The sequence below is a fragment of the Durio zibethinus genome, unplaced genomic scaffold (assembly GCF_047325235.1).
Source record: "Durio zibethinus cultivar Kanyao isolate XHJ-2024 unplaced genomic scaffold, ASM4732523v1 HiC_scaffold_83, whole genome shotgun sequence".
Taxonomy (NCBI): Eukaryota; Viridiplantae; Streptophyta; class Magnoliopsida; order Malvales; family Malvaceae; genus Durio; species Durio zibethinus.
The window spans coordinates 59,197-77,644 of NW_028322706.1; the positions used below are offsets into that span (position 1 = coordinate 59,197).

General features: G+C 30.3%; 1 pseudogene across 1 annotated transcript; it reads right to left on the reverse strand.

Annotated features, from left to right (window-relative positions):
- Positions 1-356: 356 nt before the first annotated feature.
- On the reverse strand, positions 357-15,961 carry LOC149509995 (N-terminal acetyltransferase A complex auxiliary subunit NAA15-like; annotated as a pseudogene). The gene is made up of 24 exons (XR_016335783.1): positions 15,754-15,961; positions 14,640-14,718; positions 13,907-13,989; positions 13,671-13,817; positions 11,840-11,895; positions 11,630-11,683; positions 11,243-11,384; positions 11,076-11,183; positions 10,847-10,951; positions 10,432-10,488; positions 10,214-10,311; positions 10,036-10,094; positions 9,836-9,947; positions 9,631-9,731; positions 4,914-4,966; positions 4,711-4,781; positions 4,293-4,347; positions 4,084-4,179; positions 3,471-3,599; positions 3,288-3,369; positions 2,971-3,201; positions 1,841-1,882; positions 1,585-1,681; positions 357-894 (listed from the first exon to the last, which is right to left on the reverse strand). The product of XR_016335783.1 is annotated as an N-terminal acetyltransferase A complex auxiliary subunit NAA15-like (transcript).
- Between the last annotated feature and the right edge of the window lie 2,487 nt (positions 15,962-18,448).

Here is an 18,448-nt window from a genome sequence, read left to right on the forward strand (position 1 = left end):
AGATAACCTCTCTCCATTTTAGGATCATTAATGCAAAAATTAATAGATTTCTATGAGCAAAACATTAAATGAAAATTGATCTTCCTAAAAAAGTAGTTTCTCAATGATAATTACAAAAATCCAAGATACTAACATCTATTAATTGGCAAATGCTAAAAGAGATTTTAATCAAACAAGAATATTTATAATTAAGGCTTAGGGCAAATACTAAAGGCCATCGTTTGCTTTATTCTTCAAGGTAAGACATAATTAAGGTTTTTTTGATTAAGTTGCAACATCAAATCTCTATCTTATAATTGAAAATTAACTACAGAGGCTCTTCTAGTGCACTGGTTTGGGACATGAATGGGCCAAGATTTAAATATTTTAAGAGCTTATTTTTTTAATTTCCAGGAGGTGAGATTGGACTTGAATCATGAAAAGCAACTAATGAATACTTTAACATAACTTTTGCATTTTTTTTTATCCTTTCTCCAATTTTCTTCGGCAGGTCAATAACTTTGACCATGACACATAAGTACGAACATTTAAGATTCTTCTGAATCCATCTTATCAGTTGTAATCATCTACATCATTGGTTTATACCCACCAGCCAAATTTCACGGTCAGTGGGTAAATTAGGCCATAGGGTATGCTTCACCATGCAATTGAACTCTCAACAAGATTCATATATGAACCATTAATGATAAAATTGTCAGTATGACTATAGCCGAAAGAAATCAACTCACCACCCACAGCAGAGTCCGTGGCTTTAGAGTGGTTATATTGTCAATAACCAGCTCAAATCCTTGAGGGGCATCAACTATCTCTACAATGGTCATTGCACCAAGCAAGAAAAAACGATTCAGCAGATGCATGTGTCAGCTCTGAAATAGCTAAATCAATTGAAGGAGCCTACAAATGTGAATGGCCCAAGCATTATTACACAAGTATTAACAGATAAAGGAGGAAATAAATAAGAAAATGATAAAAAAAAAGTTTTCCATACATAAGTCAGATGCATCAGCATAAGTAGACCATAGAATTCCATTAATAAAGGGAGATAATCATAGTAACCATTTGCAGAATTCCTAGTGATGGTAACAAGCCACACACAAACACAAACTTTGGCTCTCCCAATTGACCATGGGGGTAGGTACCTAGTTTTGCTATCTTAATTCATTGCTAGGATAGTTCCTTGGAATTGGTTTAAATTGGAGATGCTCCTTCCTTAAATGGGAAGTGGGCTCCAGCATAAATTAAAAATAAAGGATATTAAATTGCAATGATCACTTCATAAAAAGACAAGCCATTGTTCACCAAAAACATAGACCAATAAAACTAGTAGATCAGGAAATAAGTTTAGAGCCCAAGCATCCTGTATTTCATTAACTCTTGAATGAATACCAGGTCATGAGGCCACCACCAATGAACATGAGAGAAACAGGTTGAAACCTGACATAGTACTGAATAAAGCATCCAATACGCAACAGAATTTTGTGTTTTCATCCCAATTTATGAGAATGATAAATATGATGCAAACTACAAGAAGAGGGACAGCAAAAAAACACAGTCCAATCCTTAACATCTGAGAATCATTCTTACCCCTATGCTCCTTACCACCCATAAACTCACAGCCATCAACAATCTATTCCACTTTTATTGAAGGCTAGAAATTCTTCAAAGATAATGCCTGCATATCCTATTACAAAAAGCAATGCCATAGAAATATGCATTATGAAATTAGATCAAATTAAGAAAGGCTTCTGTGCATAATACAAGAATATGCAAAATATTGGCCAAAGATGAAAAATGATTAAAACCTACAAAGAAAGGATTGCACAAGAAATTAAAGATAAACCTGAAACCCATGATAGGTTAATTGCCACAGTCCCTGTTAAAGCTGCTGTGAAAACACCAAAAGTTTTCAACAAATTAGTCTTTGGCTGGTAAGTAACTTCAAAATCTAACGAGCTAGCTTCATCAACTGAACATAAAGGATCACAAGGTCCAGAGGTTGAGGTCAGCTCCTGTTGATATGCAAAAGGTATTTCAGTGTGTGGCAAAACCCAAAAATGAAGAAACACAGACACTGCTGTTTTGCTATGATGGTTGGTTTTTATAGCAATTTGGAGAATGCTTTCTAAACAGCCTTTTGAGTAATCTTCCCTCATAAAGAGGATCATTACTCAGCCTCAATCCTGCCAATGAAGGATGAGAAACCAAGAAGAGTCATTTGAAAAATGTTCCTAGCCTTTAGGATTCAGCATTTTTTACACAATGAGGCTTCTTTCATGACTTGAACTTGCTCATTTGAGCCCCTCAGCCAAAATCTTTTATATTACACCAGACAGTGTCTCCTAATCAACCCTCATATATGTAACTAAATCAATCTGATTTCTGAGCTAAACATCTGCAGAAGGTAATTTCTAATAGCAATAGCTTGAAATTCTATCAAATTATTTGACCTCCTCATTAACCAAGATAAAATCTTCAAATGTATGAACTAGCAGTACAGGCAAATGGGTACCTTAAACTGGAGTACTTATAAGCAAGACAATAGATGACAAAAGACACAAAATGAAACCAAAAAACTCACACCCAAATCATAAATCAATGAACATGCAAATGGGTACTCGTAAAGATAAAATTTTTCATAATGGCATAGGGATGAAAAGAACAAAAACCTCAAGCTGCTTTTCATTGTTGGGTTGAACTTTTTGTTGCCGTGCAATGACTTTCGTTATGGGGTTTACCTAGACTCATAATTGTTGTTATATTATTACATTATAATATAAATCAAATTAAGAATTTTTTTTATTGAAAGAAAAAAAGAACAATACTAATTTTTTTACTTGAGATACTATAACTAATTGAAGGTATGGATCCAATCTATAACTAAAGTTATAAAGGGGATACACTCATTTTTTTTGGTTTCTAAGTCTATTGCAAATCATTGAAAAGCTTGCAGATCCTAACAAAAATGTTCACCTGATGGCTCCAGCTGCTACTTTGTGAAAATAAGCAAGTGAATGCAACCAATCTTTAAATTTTAGCTTTCCAACATATGAACGAGGTGTCATTTTCCGCAAACAATAAGAGTGGAAATCAAATTGATCTTCAGTAATATCAGCATAGTGCTTCTTCACAGCTATAAATTTCTCTAGGGCTCGTCCAAGATCACCATGTCGAAAGTAACTTTCATCAGAAGCAAGTTCATACCTTCAAAAGATGGATAACACTTAGTAGGTGTACCCAAATTATAATTAGAGACAACGACATGTGGAAGGTAATAAACAAAAACAGACCACATGCACTGCATGTCATGAAGGTTGGTGTGCTGGCCCCATCTTTCGTGAACAAAACAGCAGTTTTTCCTGCCAAAGCCACCTTCAAGAGTAGAAAAAGTTTGTGAACAGTACAATAATACCGAAAGAAATTTAGTGACAAATATTAACTATGACAAAAGATGAAGGGGGGAGCTTCAGAACCTGATCAGCCTGCAACATTCGCTTCACAGATTCACTGTTTATATAGCGATCTGCAAGATCAATACACCTAGCTTCATCTGTCAATGAAGCCACAGCTACCAAATCACCAGCATGTTTCAGTATCCGACTCTGTCACCAAAGAGAAGTAAATAATATACACATAGACCCAGCTTCAAGAAAATTCCAAGAACTTCTCCAAAAGATTAAAGAGGTTCATCAAGAAACAATAGCCATGTACCAAAAACCCCAAAACCTAAGAAAGGAGGTTATATGCCTGCCCAATGCCCATCAAGACTTAAGGTCCACAAAGAAAAACTAGTATGCATTTTAAATGAATGCATATCAACTTTGCACAATTTAGTGCAAAATAATATATTCAATCAAGGTCAGTATCATAGAAAGTGATAAGTCTCTTACAAGTGAACAATAACTCCAGGGCAATATCTAGAAAGATTTTCAGGTAATGCTATGCCTTGTGAGATGTGAGACAAACCAGGCAAAAAGAATTCAAAATATAAGAAAAAAATAAAATAAAAGAATCCAGCTGACAAAAATATAAAACCCAGCAGATGAAGCCATTGCAAAAATTTGAAGATTGAAGACGAGAACAAACCTTGACAGAGTATATATCAATTACAGTTGGTGTGTGCTCTATGGCCTCATTAATTTTTGAAAAAGCAACGTCATATTGTCCTCTTCTGTCATAATGCTGCATCAATAAATTCAAAGTTACTCAAATGCAAAGAAAGCACCAAATATTTATAGCAAGAAAAGAAGAAAAGGCCATGGCCCATGGGGTTAGGAAACCTGATGGTTACCCACCTAAGCCAAAAAGAATAAAATCCATAAAAGTGTTGAAGGGGGCTCTTTCACTGTCCTGCACTCAATATGAAACACAAGCAAGAAATGACTCAGCATAATACCAAATGCGTGCTTGTGTATTAGCATACAAACAAAAACATAGAAACTTCACATGCAACCATATGGGACAACCATTATGTACTTGTTTAATAGATAACAACACATAAATGACTGAGGACTTCACCAAACAATAAGCAGTAAAAGATAAACTTGCAATCAGACTATACCCAATATCTAAACATTTGGACACTGTTAAGACTTACTAGAATATCACATAAGGGCTGAAAGTCTATATTACCTCAAAAAGTAGTAAATCTAAACATTTATTTGCTTTTAAGACTTACTAAAATATTACGCAAGGGTTTAAAGCATATACTACCTATCAGGGTATCTGCCGTCAGTCCTAATTGAATGCTCCAACTCAAAAATAAGTTGTTCCAATATGTCTGCCTGTATAAGTGTCAACAAAGCAGGTAATCAATCCTAATGAAATCAAGCTCCAATCAGTTGCTAAGCAGTTTAGGAGAATCAATATTTAGAAACTTAATTCTATTTTTAGAATATGTAAGTAAGAAAACTTACCTTTCTAGGGTGACCGTACAAGGGAGAAAGGTCTGAAATAAAGATGGAACCCCCTGAGGCCACAGAAAAAATATATCATTATTTCACCCAACAAACTAAAAAACAACAGTCAAACTAATAAAAAAAAAAAAATCTCACTTGGATATAAAGGTTAGAAGAGGCTTAATGTAATCAATTGCCGCTTTACGAAATTTGTTTCCTTGCAGTAAATCAAGTGGTATCCTCTAAAAATTGAGAAAACAAAGTTCTAATATAAGTCCTAGAACATTCATCACATATCATAAAGGAAGTAGCATTTATTGGCAATAATGATGCACATTGTAACAGCAATAATTACAATTCTCATGAATGAATACATAACAAATGTGGGTTACAGGAAGAAAACAATTTAAATACATCCTCACTGCATGAGTCAAATCCCAAAAGCTCTAGAGTTTGACACTTTATTTCAATCATGCCGTAACTTGGCCCACCGTCAAAAGGTTTTTATATAGGAAAGTCAGTTTAACTAAAAGAATGAGATAAAGATAGCCACTAATGAAAGAATTAGCCACCATGTCAACTCTCTAGGGGTGAAGCATATGAAAGCGTAATTTTAACCACCTAGAGTTCTTACTATTATCACATCAAGACATCAATAAAGTATTTCAGCATAATACCACAACTATCTATTTCTAGATTATCTAAGAATATCACAACCCATCGAATGGACTGTGTCTATTGTAGAAGCACATCACTAGATTTTTGTCACATAATTTCTTATCAAGCCATCAAGAAAAACAAGATCGCTACAAGAGTATTTGTAAAAATAGCCGCCCCTCCTCTCTCTAGAAAAGGGGAGAAAGCTTGATAGCTCTACAAAAAAGTAAGGTTTTCGTTGGATTTGCATCATGTGATTCTATAAATAAGAGAGAGAAGAAATCCAGAGTAAATATAATGAACAGAACATCCCAAGGTACCATTTGGAGCTCATTAAAAAAAAATACCAAACAGAAAATCAAATTAATATGACTAACAGCTAAGACATAATAAAATAGCTTACACTAGCAACATCATTATCTACAGTCTATAACGAGAACACATTTTATCATCAGAAAAAAATAAAAAAAAAAATCAAATCGGGCATTATTTGAAGTAAAAAAATTTAAATAAAATTAAGATGGTAGAAATCAAACCTTCAGAAGGTCTCCAAATTCCTCACACATTCCAATTTGTCCTCCACCAACTAATTCTCTACTTTGTTTGGATTGACCAATGGCCGAGAAAAATTCCTTCACCTCAAAGGAATTACTTTCCCTCTTATCAGATCAAGAACCCTAATTTCCCAACCTAATCTTGATGCCCAATCTCAAGGAAAGTTGAATCGACTCATTACTTGCTTGATGTCGATATTATCGACAATAATCTATATTCCAAGCCGAAAGGGAATCCAAAAATGAAAAACCTAAATTTGAGAGAAAGAAAATTGAAATGATAGAAGAATGGCTGAAGACAGTGGGTTTTAAATTTAAAATGCCAAAAAATCTAACCATCGAAACTTAACCAATTAAATTTTAAATTAAAAATTGACTATTTTGTATTTAAAATAAACGTAGTGACTAAATGAAAAACATATTTGATGAAAATCAGCTCTGCTTCTTTTATATAAATGAAAAAAAAAATACACTTCAGAAGAAAAAAAAGGAAAATAGAAAGAGTGGAGGAGCCCCATCAATTTTAAAAGAAATTTCATTTTTCTAAAGAAAACAAAGTTGAGGAAGAATGGAGGATGCGAATGTTAGCAAAAGCAATTCTAAATTAAAATCTAAATTACCCCCACACCAAACTTTAACCAAAAGCCCAGCCAAGCCAAAGCTTAAAAGTTGCAAGGATGACTAGTGAGAAAGAATAGTATCGTTTCTCAAAATTGGCCAGAAGGATGGTGAAAGACTAATAAATATCTGCAATTACAAAAAGAACCCTCACCAATTCACCAAAAAAAAAAAAGAGCTGATCATTTTATTTGGTGGTTTAGAAATTTAGACTTTTCTCAAAATAAGGGGAGGACCCTCCCCTTCTCATTAGTCCTATTCCCAAAGACATGTGGTGGTGTTTATGATTCCATGGGTCAACCATCACTGCACCCCATGATAGTATTGTTTCTCAAAATTGGCCAGAAGGATGGTGAAAGACTAATAAATATCTGCAATTACAAAAAAAACCCTCACCAATTCACCAAAAAAAAAAAAAAGAGCTGATCATTTTATTTGGTGGTTTAGAAATTTAGACTTTTCTCAAAATAAGGGGAGGACCCTCCCCTTCTCATTAGTCCTATTCCTAAAGACACGTGGTGGTGTTTATGATTCCATGGGTCAACCATCACTGCACCCCATGATAAGCTTCTAAAACATTGTTGATAACTATATTATCAAGGAGAAAATTAGCAAAATCATGAACGAAAAATTGAAATAATGAATCAATTGAGAAGAAAAATGAGTTAAATATATCAAATCTTTTTTGAAGACATTTTGTGTTCTTCGATTCTCTTTATATTATGACGTTTTTATTTTATTATATTTTTTTGTAAAAAATATTTAAAAATAAGAGAAGTTATCTTATTTTTAAAAATTAATAAATTATTTATTAATAAAAAATCATTAAAGATTGAATCTGATTATCATAAATCTAAATACTTTACATCTAAATCTTAAACTTTAATTATTTGCACCAATCTTTATTGACTTACTTGATTATAGTTAGTAAAAGAAAAACTCAATAAAATACTGAAAGAAAGAAAAGAAGGTTCAACGACATGTTGATAAAATTGTACATGGAAACTAGCAAGGAGAAACATGAAATTTTATTTTTTTTAAAAACCTTGTGGTGCGAGATCCTTTGGGATAATTATTAGTTCAAATAATATGTAATTTAATTAAATTTTAATTTAGTCAAAATTTTAAAATTATAAATTTGAAAATATTTTAAATGTTTAATTTTTTTTCATACAAATTAAATTAATAAATTAAAATTTTTAAAAATTAATCACTTAGATTTTTTTTTTTTTGAGGTTTTTTTAAAGAATATTCCAAAGCTTAAAAATTGGGATTTCATGCTTTTCTATAATCGTTGGGTTTGAGGAGATAAAATTATAAATATACGGAAACACTTTTTTTGGTTTCTTATAAAATTATATACCATTAAAAATTATAATTATAATTATAATTATAATCAAATAAATTTTAATGTATTAAAAAAATTAACAAATCAAAATATAATATGACAATTCAAATTTGATTGGTTAAAAAAAATTTTAAAAATCTAATAATTAACAATTACTCAAACAAAAAAAATTAAGTGTTTAACAATTTAATCATCCAATTACATATAATACTTATTATTTAATATTTTTCATTATGTTTAATGCATAAAATAATAGATAAGACATAATAATTTTATATTATATTTGATTTATATCTAATTAATCGTCTTGGTATAAAATGATTCAATTTTTCGAAAATAAAAATAACTACTTTTTATTTATGATATTAAACTTATATGTTCTATTATAACTTTAAAAATTATATTAATAATTTAAATTATATAAATTTTAAAGAAAAATAATTTTATGTAGCATCTCAACAAGATTTGGTTAACCTTTTTCAACTAATAATAAAATTTTATAATCCAATCAAAATCCACTTTTTGTTGCTAATTATCAACCTTTCCTCCATAATAAAATTCAAACAGCAAACCATAAGAGACGAGACTTAGAACAACAAAACCGGGAATTTTTGATAGCCACTCTTGTCAGCTCCATAGCAAAATTTTCCACATTATGTAGTGTTTATAAATGGCAACTAATAAAAGGGGCGAAGTACAACATGCTCTAAAGGCAAAGATTAGCTCTAAAACAGTGTTCTTCCCATGCTGACCAGAAGATTTCATCAGCAGTACCCAAAAATTTTCTATAGCGCCTCAAATTTTGGGGCAAACCTATGGAGCCAGATATCTCTAAAGATCTCAACCAAATGGTAAGCAAATTAAAAGAATATATATATATATTTCAACCCTAAAATCATAAATGTGGATAAATTATACACATTTGCAAAGGAATGCATTTCACGATTAGAAAAGCAGCGAAAATTTTGATCTCAAAGCAACAGAAGAAAAGCATTGTCATGGCTTGCACAACTTCAAGATGCTCCTTTTTTCCGCCTGCTGCAAAGCACTCTTTCAAATTGTCTACATAATTTTACTTCAATTGTCTAATAAGCTATTAATAAAGAGGGTCTAATCAAAGAATAAACAATCATTTCTTGAATAATTTTGTCACATAGCTAGCAACTTCAATTAAATAAACATCAATAAGAAAGTGAGAAAATTATTATCATGAAAGTCCACCTTTCTTTAAAATGCCAATAATAATCACAGCATCCAACTTTCAAAGATTAAGCATCATAATAACAAAAACCAACAAGCAATCAGAACTCGTGAGATACTTCTCAAAAAAATCACTGAATTATGTTGAAACCATAAATTTAAAAATCCTAATTTAATGTTTTATTTTTAGGCATCTAATACATAATATTCAATTAACAGTATATCAAAATTTCAATACCATTAATATTCTTACTAAAATACTTTCTAAACAAACAACAGTAATTAATTTCATTAGTTGTTAATGGAGTCAAAGTCAAATTTCTAGTCAGCATCAATTTATGTGGAGAATTATACTTACTCAAAGTAGCATCTTGGTCAATAAGAACCTTTTCTAAGAGTTTATGGGCTGCAATACAGTCCTTGAGTTTCCACGCCAGTACTGGTCCAAGTGCCCCATTCCTGGACAAGCAAAAGAGAAAGAAACAATTAATCTCAAGAGTAAGTTGCAATGCATGGAATCGACATCAAACAGCAAAAATTTTAATGTACACTAAGAGCATTACATTGGCATGACTTTATTGCATGAATCTTCAATTAACTTAACAGCCTCAAGTTTCTTGGTGTGCTCCAAGGTATATAACATTTCTGCAACTGCCACTATATGCATCAAAGATTCTGCAGAACCAAAAAGTGAAAATTGCATGATTATACAACCTACCTCAAGGAACCTAAAATGCATCATGTTATGCAAAGGTCATAATACCTTCATGTTTACCAAGGAAAACTTTGTTCGCCTCACTAAGAGTTTTCTCCTGCAATTGACTGCAGAAAGAGAAAATAAAGGGATTTAATGCATCAGGGATCAAAATAATAATAGTAGCAGTAATACAACAAAATTCTAGTAGGGGGAATAGCTATCATAAAGCCATTTCAAAGAGAACCTGATGGATGGACGCTCAGCTTCTAAGACACTCCAAACAAGTTTTTCAGCATCAGTTAATGGAGCAGGCATTGAGCCCAATTTATCGAAAAATTTAATCTGCATTAGATTAAATTCAAATAAGCATTGTAAAGATTACATGATCTTTGTATCTAAGAACAGAAAAGAATGCAGTTGTGCATGGCAGTGCACAAATATGGTAAGGCAGATGTTACATACCAAGCAGCGATGTGAATCTGGATTCTCAGCATCCAGCCTTTGCAGTTGCTTTACAGCCTTCAGGAAAACAAAATAAAACCAAGACAAATGTACTAATATGAGCTCATGAAATGGTAAGAGTACTACTGCACAAAACCATTGTTCTACAACTCAAAGATATGTCGTGCACACTATCTAATTCACACATAAATTCATTGAGTGAGTAGAGTAATAAGAAAAAGATGTTTGGTTAAAAGGTATAGTTTCTTTACTTCAAGAACATATCCACAGGCAGCAAGTGAAAAAAGAGAGGAGAAAACAAGAGAAGGGGCTTCCTCACAAACCACCAGCTGACAATTAAATATCAGTTCTAGTTGACCAAACACAAAAAGAACAAGAAACACATCTCATGTTCAATTCTTGGAAAATATAATACCTGAAAGGCAGGCAAAATCTTCTGCTTTCTCATATTTACTTCAAAAGAAAGTAAGTGCGTCTCCAAAGAATCAGGTGAGTTTCGTTGCTTCGGACAAGGGATACTCTGTCTGAAAAAAAAATACAGATTAAACAGTCTTAGCTTAATAGGCATTAGCATAACACATTTTTACAGCACGAGGACTTTAATCGGGAATCTAAAGCACAGGGAAAAGATAATAATAGGTAACCTTCAATAATTTTTCTCCAAAAGGATCAGGATCTACAGGTTTAACATGTTGTTTCCCAGACTTAGAGATGCCACTAGAACTTGATTCTTCATTTTTCTCCTCTGCCTCCTAAAATAATACACGGCATCAGAATGAAATCATCAAAGAGAGTGTTAGCCAAGAATCACCAAAACAAGCTGATATACTTTCTTAGCTCGTTCCGCCTTCCTCTGCTTCTTCGTTTTCTTTTTCTGAGAAGGAGTCTTTGATGTGTCATCCTCTTCTTCAGCCAGTGAGTTCAAAGGAGAATCAAGCAACTTTAGATAGCATCTGCAGTTCAAAATCCAATAATTATCACAATGCAGAAAGAAAAGGTTCAAAATTGAAGTAATCACCAGTTTCAAGCCAAGAGTTTCAGAGAAAGAAACACCAGCATAGAAATGGGACAATGGATCAATCACAAAAACTATTACTTAATTGTTGCATGGCCTGTCACTATATCATCCCATTCCATTTCACCATCAAATCAATAAGATCAATATAAAAAGCTATAATCAACAAATAAATTCTGGTACAGTAACATGCAATTCTCCATCCTTAACCCAACAGAAATCCCAGGCGCCGCCTTCCTATCATTTAAAAAGCCACAATCTCAAATTTCAATATGCCCGCAAGGAACATTTAATCCTTTCAGTAATAACATCACAAGAATATGAACTTACAAAAGCTATAACGAAAGCAAATTGAGACTACCAAGCAAAATTTTTATCCTGTTTGGCATATACCACAAGGTCTCAACATAATAAGAATCCCCTAAGTACAACATAAAACACCATCCTAACTTTGAAACAAGTATATAACCTTATAAAAATCAGAAACTATAATCTAGAATACTTGTTAAATTAAATTTGACTTGAGCATCATTTGAACACAAATTTTTTAAGCAGATCCAAATATTTGCATCTTCTTTTAATAGTTAATAATTTGTGGGAGAGCATTTGAACTGTAGGGCAAGAGGAGTTATTGCAACTAAGGTATGTGTAAAGCCACAAAAAAAAAAAAAATTGCTTTATAATATAACATAATTTAAACTTCATATCTTAGTAGAATAACATAATATAACATAATATAACAAAAAAAAAATTTCTCTCAAACTTCATATCTTAGTAGAAAGACAAATGCTCATCATCTTCATACTTTTTCCTTTAACTTTTCAAGGCATATAAACCATAAATAAAAGAGGGGGGGGGGGGGGGGCACAAATAAGTTAATGCCAACAAATGACTTAATCATCTGAAATCATGAGTTAAGAATCCATAATATGGCAAGCGCTAAAGCATCAAGGGAGAATAATAGAAATGAAAATCATCAATTTCAGTATCAAAGATGCAGACTTTTGTTACTATTCTGGAGCAGTAAGGCACATGTGCAGATGAAGTTAAGAGAAGAACCGAACCAGATCTGATCCAGAAAGTATAAACACTTTCTAATTGCAAAAGTCATTCATGTTAAAACCTTCAACCATTAAGGAACTAGTAGAATGAGAGAGAAAAAGGTTCTGTTGCAGTAGACCAGAAAGTATCAATTCAATGTGGTTGATTCTTACAGGATAATGAGAATGAAAGGATCAAATCAGACTGGTTGCTTCTGATTATATTACTTGTCATTCTATAAACACTTTCAACCATTAAGGAACTAGTAGAATGAGAGAGAAAAGGATCTGTGGCGGTAGACCAGAAACTATCAATTCAAGGTGGTTCCTTGTTACAGTATAATGAGAACAAAAGGATCAAATCAGACTGGTTGCTTCTGATCATATTACTTATGTTTTATTTTTGCGTATGCCTCAAAACAAAACCTTCAATTAAGATACTAAATCTGAACCATCTCTCATATTAATCTGCTGCCAGAATATCAGATGATGTCTGTTATATCCTTTTCCTTCCCCTAAAGCCATAAATTGTTTCTACCAAAACTATGATCTAAATTTTCAAAGTTATAAAACCAGCTGACTCATCTACTTTCTAAGTGTTCAAGAAGATATTTTTTTCATGGTCTCATACAGCCTCTCCCTTTTAGTTGAGTTATCTCCATATTCCATTCCTCTGTTTTAAGCCATATATCTTCGTCTCTTTTGTTACTATCTTAATATAATTATGCCTTTTCTATCCATCTACTAGTAGATTCCGTCAAGCAACTAAACAGCTTCAAATTTCATAAATTTTATTTTCACTTCACTACTAACTATGTAGCTGATCTTGGTGTTTTCATCCAGTTATATTAAGTTACCACAATGAACCTGCTCTTACCAACTACCACGAAACTTACAGTTGCACAAAAGTTGGCACCAAACTATTTTAGTTGCAATATTGACTTGCCTATAAGTACCCTAATACTTAAGATTCTCAAATTCTACAATGGAATCTGAAAAATCTTTTAGGCAAACCACAAAGCTTACAAGAAATCTTATACAGAGAAACTCCTTTAAATGTTTGAAAAATACCATGACAAGTAAGTGTTCTTACTTAACATTAAGCATACAACAGATAAACATCTTAGATTTAACACTGAGTCTAGATGTACAAATCATAGAGAAGGAAGGTAAATAAGGTATACCTGCAAGAGTGACAAGTCCCGTAGTATTTCAATGTTGTCTGGATCTATTCTCAAAGCATTGCGATAGCATTTGATAGCCTCCCTGTATTCTCTATCTGACCGATAGAGACCATAAACGTGCCAGTAAACATGACTTTTTACATCATTCTACATTAAGACACAAACATGAAAACAATGTTGGAAAAAGTGACACTGCTTTGACATTATAGCAACCAAAAGAAAATAAATAAGATAACCTTTACACCTAGCCGAACAAGCTCATAAGCTTCAGTTTTCCGATCCATGCAATTTAAGGTTAACCCCTTCATTGACAATGTTTCTGACAATAATGAATAAAAGCCCATATGACAACATACAAACACAACAAACAAACAGTTACCAGATAGCATAAAATATTACTTGGAAACTGCATATTTAAAAGGATGGATATATTAAACAAAACGCTACTACACTCTACCAATATCGCACACTAATGAATATTCACAAAACCCAACCAAGATGAAGAAGGTATTCAAATATTGCAGATTTCAAACTGTATAGGTTAATATACCCGAAATTAATGCAATATATTCAGTTGATAGAGAATATCTCCACATTGATACTGCTAGAATGTTCCACTTATCTCTAGAACCATCATAAATCATGGACTAGTCACGATACAGCTAGTGCTTTCAAAAATGCAAATGACATCAATCATAAGACATGAGAAAGGAACATACAGTCTACAGAAACAATCACGTCAACTTAGAGGCATTCTTGTAAGGATTATCGAAACCAATAACCTTGATAACAACATAAACTATCTAGTGACAGCCCCTTTTTCCTCTAAAGTGTAAAGTTCTTTTTGTTTCAGAGTTCTTGCATCTTTATACAGGTACATTTACAAGAACCATGCAAACATAAACACTAAACAATAAGTGCCTCTCAGCCAAAAACAAATAAATAAATAAGTGCTTAAAATTAAACGACCTCCATGGTCAGGAAATTTTTTCAGTATTGCATCTGCAGCCTTCAGTCCTTTCTTGTACTGTTTAGTTTCATATGATTTCTGCAATGATAAAATATACAAGAGCTTTAGCAATAGCACATGGACCTCCAAAGCAATAAAAATTCAGTTTTGAGAATTAGCTAGAGTATAATAACAGATAAAAATTAATTACATAAAAATCAGGCAAAAAAACTGTCAAGAGTCCATTACTATAGAAGTTAAAATAGAGTAAGAATTCACCAGTCAAAACTCTAGTTTTCACTATAAATTAGGAGAAATAAGAGGGAAGGGGGGAAAACTCTCAACAGCGTGTGGAAAACATCCAAATGTTGCTATTCTATATCTAATACGAACAAGTTCTTAAAATATATAAATATTCAAGTTTAACCTGCAAAGCCTACAATTACATTAAAAATTGTCCCAGTCAATCTATCAAATTCTTAAATAGATTGTTTCACAAAGTTTGTTATTGTCTTGAATGCTTATGTGCATCAAAGCCAAAATGCCACAATTGTTTCCCATTAGGAACCAACAAAATTCCTATCTTAAAAAGTTGGCAACATGCAAGAGAAATTACTAAAGTAGGAAGAGTCACCAAACCCTTTTATTTTCATTTCTCTAATTTTCTCCGTGATGATACAAATGAATTATCAGTAAAAGGAAAGCACAACGAGCATCCTTACTTTAAAAAAAAAAAAGGTCAAAGCAAAATTCAATTTTTTAAAGTTGCCTTTCAACAAAATCGAATTCATTGACCTAAATTAAGCAAAGCAATAAACTTAATTAAGCTTCAATCGCTAAACAGAACAAAGAAAATGAACTTAATTTATACGAAAAATTGCCCAAAAGCAAAAACCTAATTGACAAACAAGCTTATCTAGTCCAAATTTCCATTTATGATTGATATCCACCGATTTTCTCAGCAAGCAAACAGACCAGTACCCAGCTAGGGTTTTGCAAGCAAAGAACAAAAAGAAAAAAGAAGTGCCATCGAATAAACAAAAAATAAGAAAGCAAAATACAAGTATAAATACCAACTAGAAATACGTAGATACGAACTGAAAAATGAGAGAGAAAAGAGAATCGAAGCCTTACGACAATGAGTTTGAAGAGGTTAGCTTCCTTCGGAGGCAACGAAGCTCCCATTGTTGAAGAAAATTAGAAAATATTAGAAGAAAAACAAGAATCGTAAGAGAAAAAAAATGAGAAGATTGAGACATGATGAAGTGAGAGTTAGGGGCTTGCAAGAGAGAGAATAGAGTGGTGGCGTTATCTGCTGCTTCAACCCTAGGGTCAACAAGAAGCTTGAACAAAAGTAAAATTAAAAAGGGCCGTTGGTTCATTTGTTTGACGGAAAATTTACTAAAAGGTGATCTCACAAATTTTTATTAATTGATATCATAATTTAACATATAAAATTAATAAAAATATAATTTATTTTTATCACTTTAATGTTTAATAGGTGTTAATTTAAAATTTAAATGATTATTATATGTTACATTACATTTAATCAAAATATATGTACATTTAAATATTGATATATAATTTTAACTTTTTATTAATTTTACTTATAAATATTTTTATTAATTATTTTATTATTAAATCAAATAATAAATATTTTTATGAAGTACTTAATTTTATAATTCTCTCTTTGTCTTTTTTCGTAGGCCCAATCATTTTTTAATCATCTATGCTAATATCATATATCAATTAAATATGCTACTTTGGCTTGTCTTTGAATCCGACATGTTAAAATATAACCTCAATCATTAATAAAATATATTTGATGTTTTGATATTATGCAAGCAAGCTATTTCAGAGTACAAACTAATCGAAAATAATTGGAGAAAACTTTCACTTCAAATAATAGCTAAACAAAAATAAAGTGAATACCAAAATTTGTCGTTTTAAATAATCATATTACCTTTGCATTATATGTTAAATCAAAGATCACAAAATATATTTAATTCTTATGATGATTCTAGAGGAAGAAATAGAACCTGCTTTTCTTTGGTTTGAAACTAACAGGGGAGCCTACTTTATAAATTGTGTTACAAATTTTATGAATGACAACAGATAGGATATATGTTAATTTTAAGTATCCAAATTTTTTTATTTATTAAAATATTTGAATTCAATAAATACTCAAATAATTTTTAATTTTATTATGTAAATCTAACTCACATAATATATATCTAAAAACCCCATTATTGTTCAAACTCATTAAATATTCGTTTATTAAGTTAAATTTTAAATTTAAATTTAAAATTGATTTTAAAAAATATTATTAAAAGAAATTAAATTAATAAATGAAAGTAATCCATATAAAATAAATAAAAGCTAAAATTATAAATTAAAACACTTAATGAATTAAAATTATAAAATTATAAATTATTTTTTTCTTGTTTTTCTCTTTTTTTCACAAATTTCTTTTTATTTCTTGTTTCCATTTTTTTTTGCATTTCCTTGTTTTGTTTTTATTTTTATTTTGTATTAACTTTTTTCCTTTGTTAAGTTTTCTTATTACTTCTTATATATATATATATATATATATATATTTTGCTTGTATTTTCTAAACTAATTTTTTTTTCTATTTTGTCATCACTTTTCATTTTTGAAAATTTTTTATTTTGATTTTATTTTATATATTTAGTTTTTTTATTTTTTCTTATATCTTTTTTCTCATTTTATTTTGTTTTTATTATATTTTGTATTAACTTTTCTTTGGTTTTTTATATCTTTTTGTCTATATTTGTTTTTTTTTTGTTTTTCTTTGTATTTTCTAAACTAAAAGTTTTTTTTTATTTTGACATTCCTATTTATTTTTGAAATTTTTAATCATTTTTGTCTTTTTTATTATTTTGTTGAGTTGTTAATTTTTTATTTTCTTTTTATTTTTTTGTTTATTTCTAATTACTTTTCTTATTTTTATTGCTTTTTTGTTAGTATTTTATTTTATTTTTCCTTTTTTATTTATATTTTAAAAAAATTTATAAAGTTTTGAATTTTTTTATTTTTTTATTTACTCATTTCTTGTCCTATTTTATTATTTTTCAATAGCTTTTTTTCCTACAAATTTTTCTTTTTTTTTACTTATTTTTTCATATGCTTTCATTTTTTTTTTGTTTTAATTTTTATTCTTCTCTTGCTTTTCTTATTTTTTTCACATTTTTTTTTATTTCTTATTTACGTTTTTAAATTCTCATACTTTTTTTTTGCATTTCCTTCTTTGGTTTTCATTTTTATTTTATATTAACTTTTCTCTTTTTTTAATTTTTTTGTCTTTGATTGTTTATACTGCTTTCTCATTATTTTTTTTCATTTTTTGTATTTTTTATACTAATTTTTTTTCATTTTGTCATTCCTTTTCATTTTTGAAATTGTTCTTCATTTTTTATTTTTGAGTCGTTATTTTTTCATTTCTCACTTTTTTTATTTTTATTATATTTTTGTATATTTTTAATTTTTTTCTTTTCTTATTGGTATTGATTTTTTTTGTACTTTATTTATCTTTTTTCTTTTGCTTTAATATTTTTTCTTATTTTTATTTCTTTTTTATTTATATTTTCATAAAATTTTATAGGTTTTTGGATTTTTTATTTTTTCATCTTTTTATCTTTTCTTTTGCTTTTTTTTATTTTATCATTTGTTGGCTATTTTCTATTGCATTTTTGTAATTTTTCATTTACTTTTTTTCCTTTTAAATTTTTCTTCCTTTTTTTTACTTATTTTTTCATGTACTTTCATATTTTTTTGTTTTCACCTTTTACTTTGTTTTAAAATTTTCTAT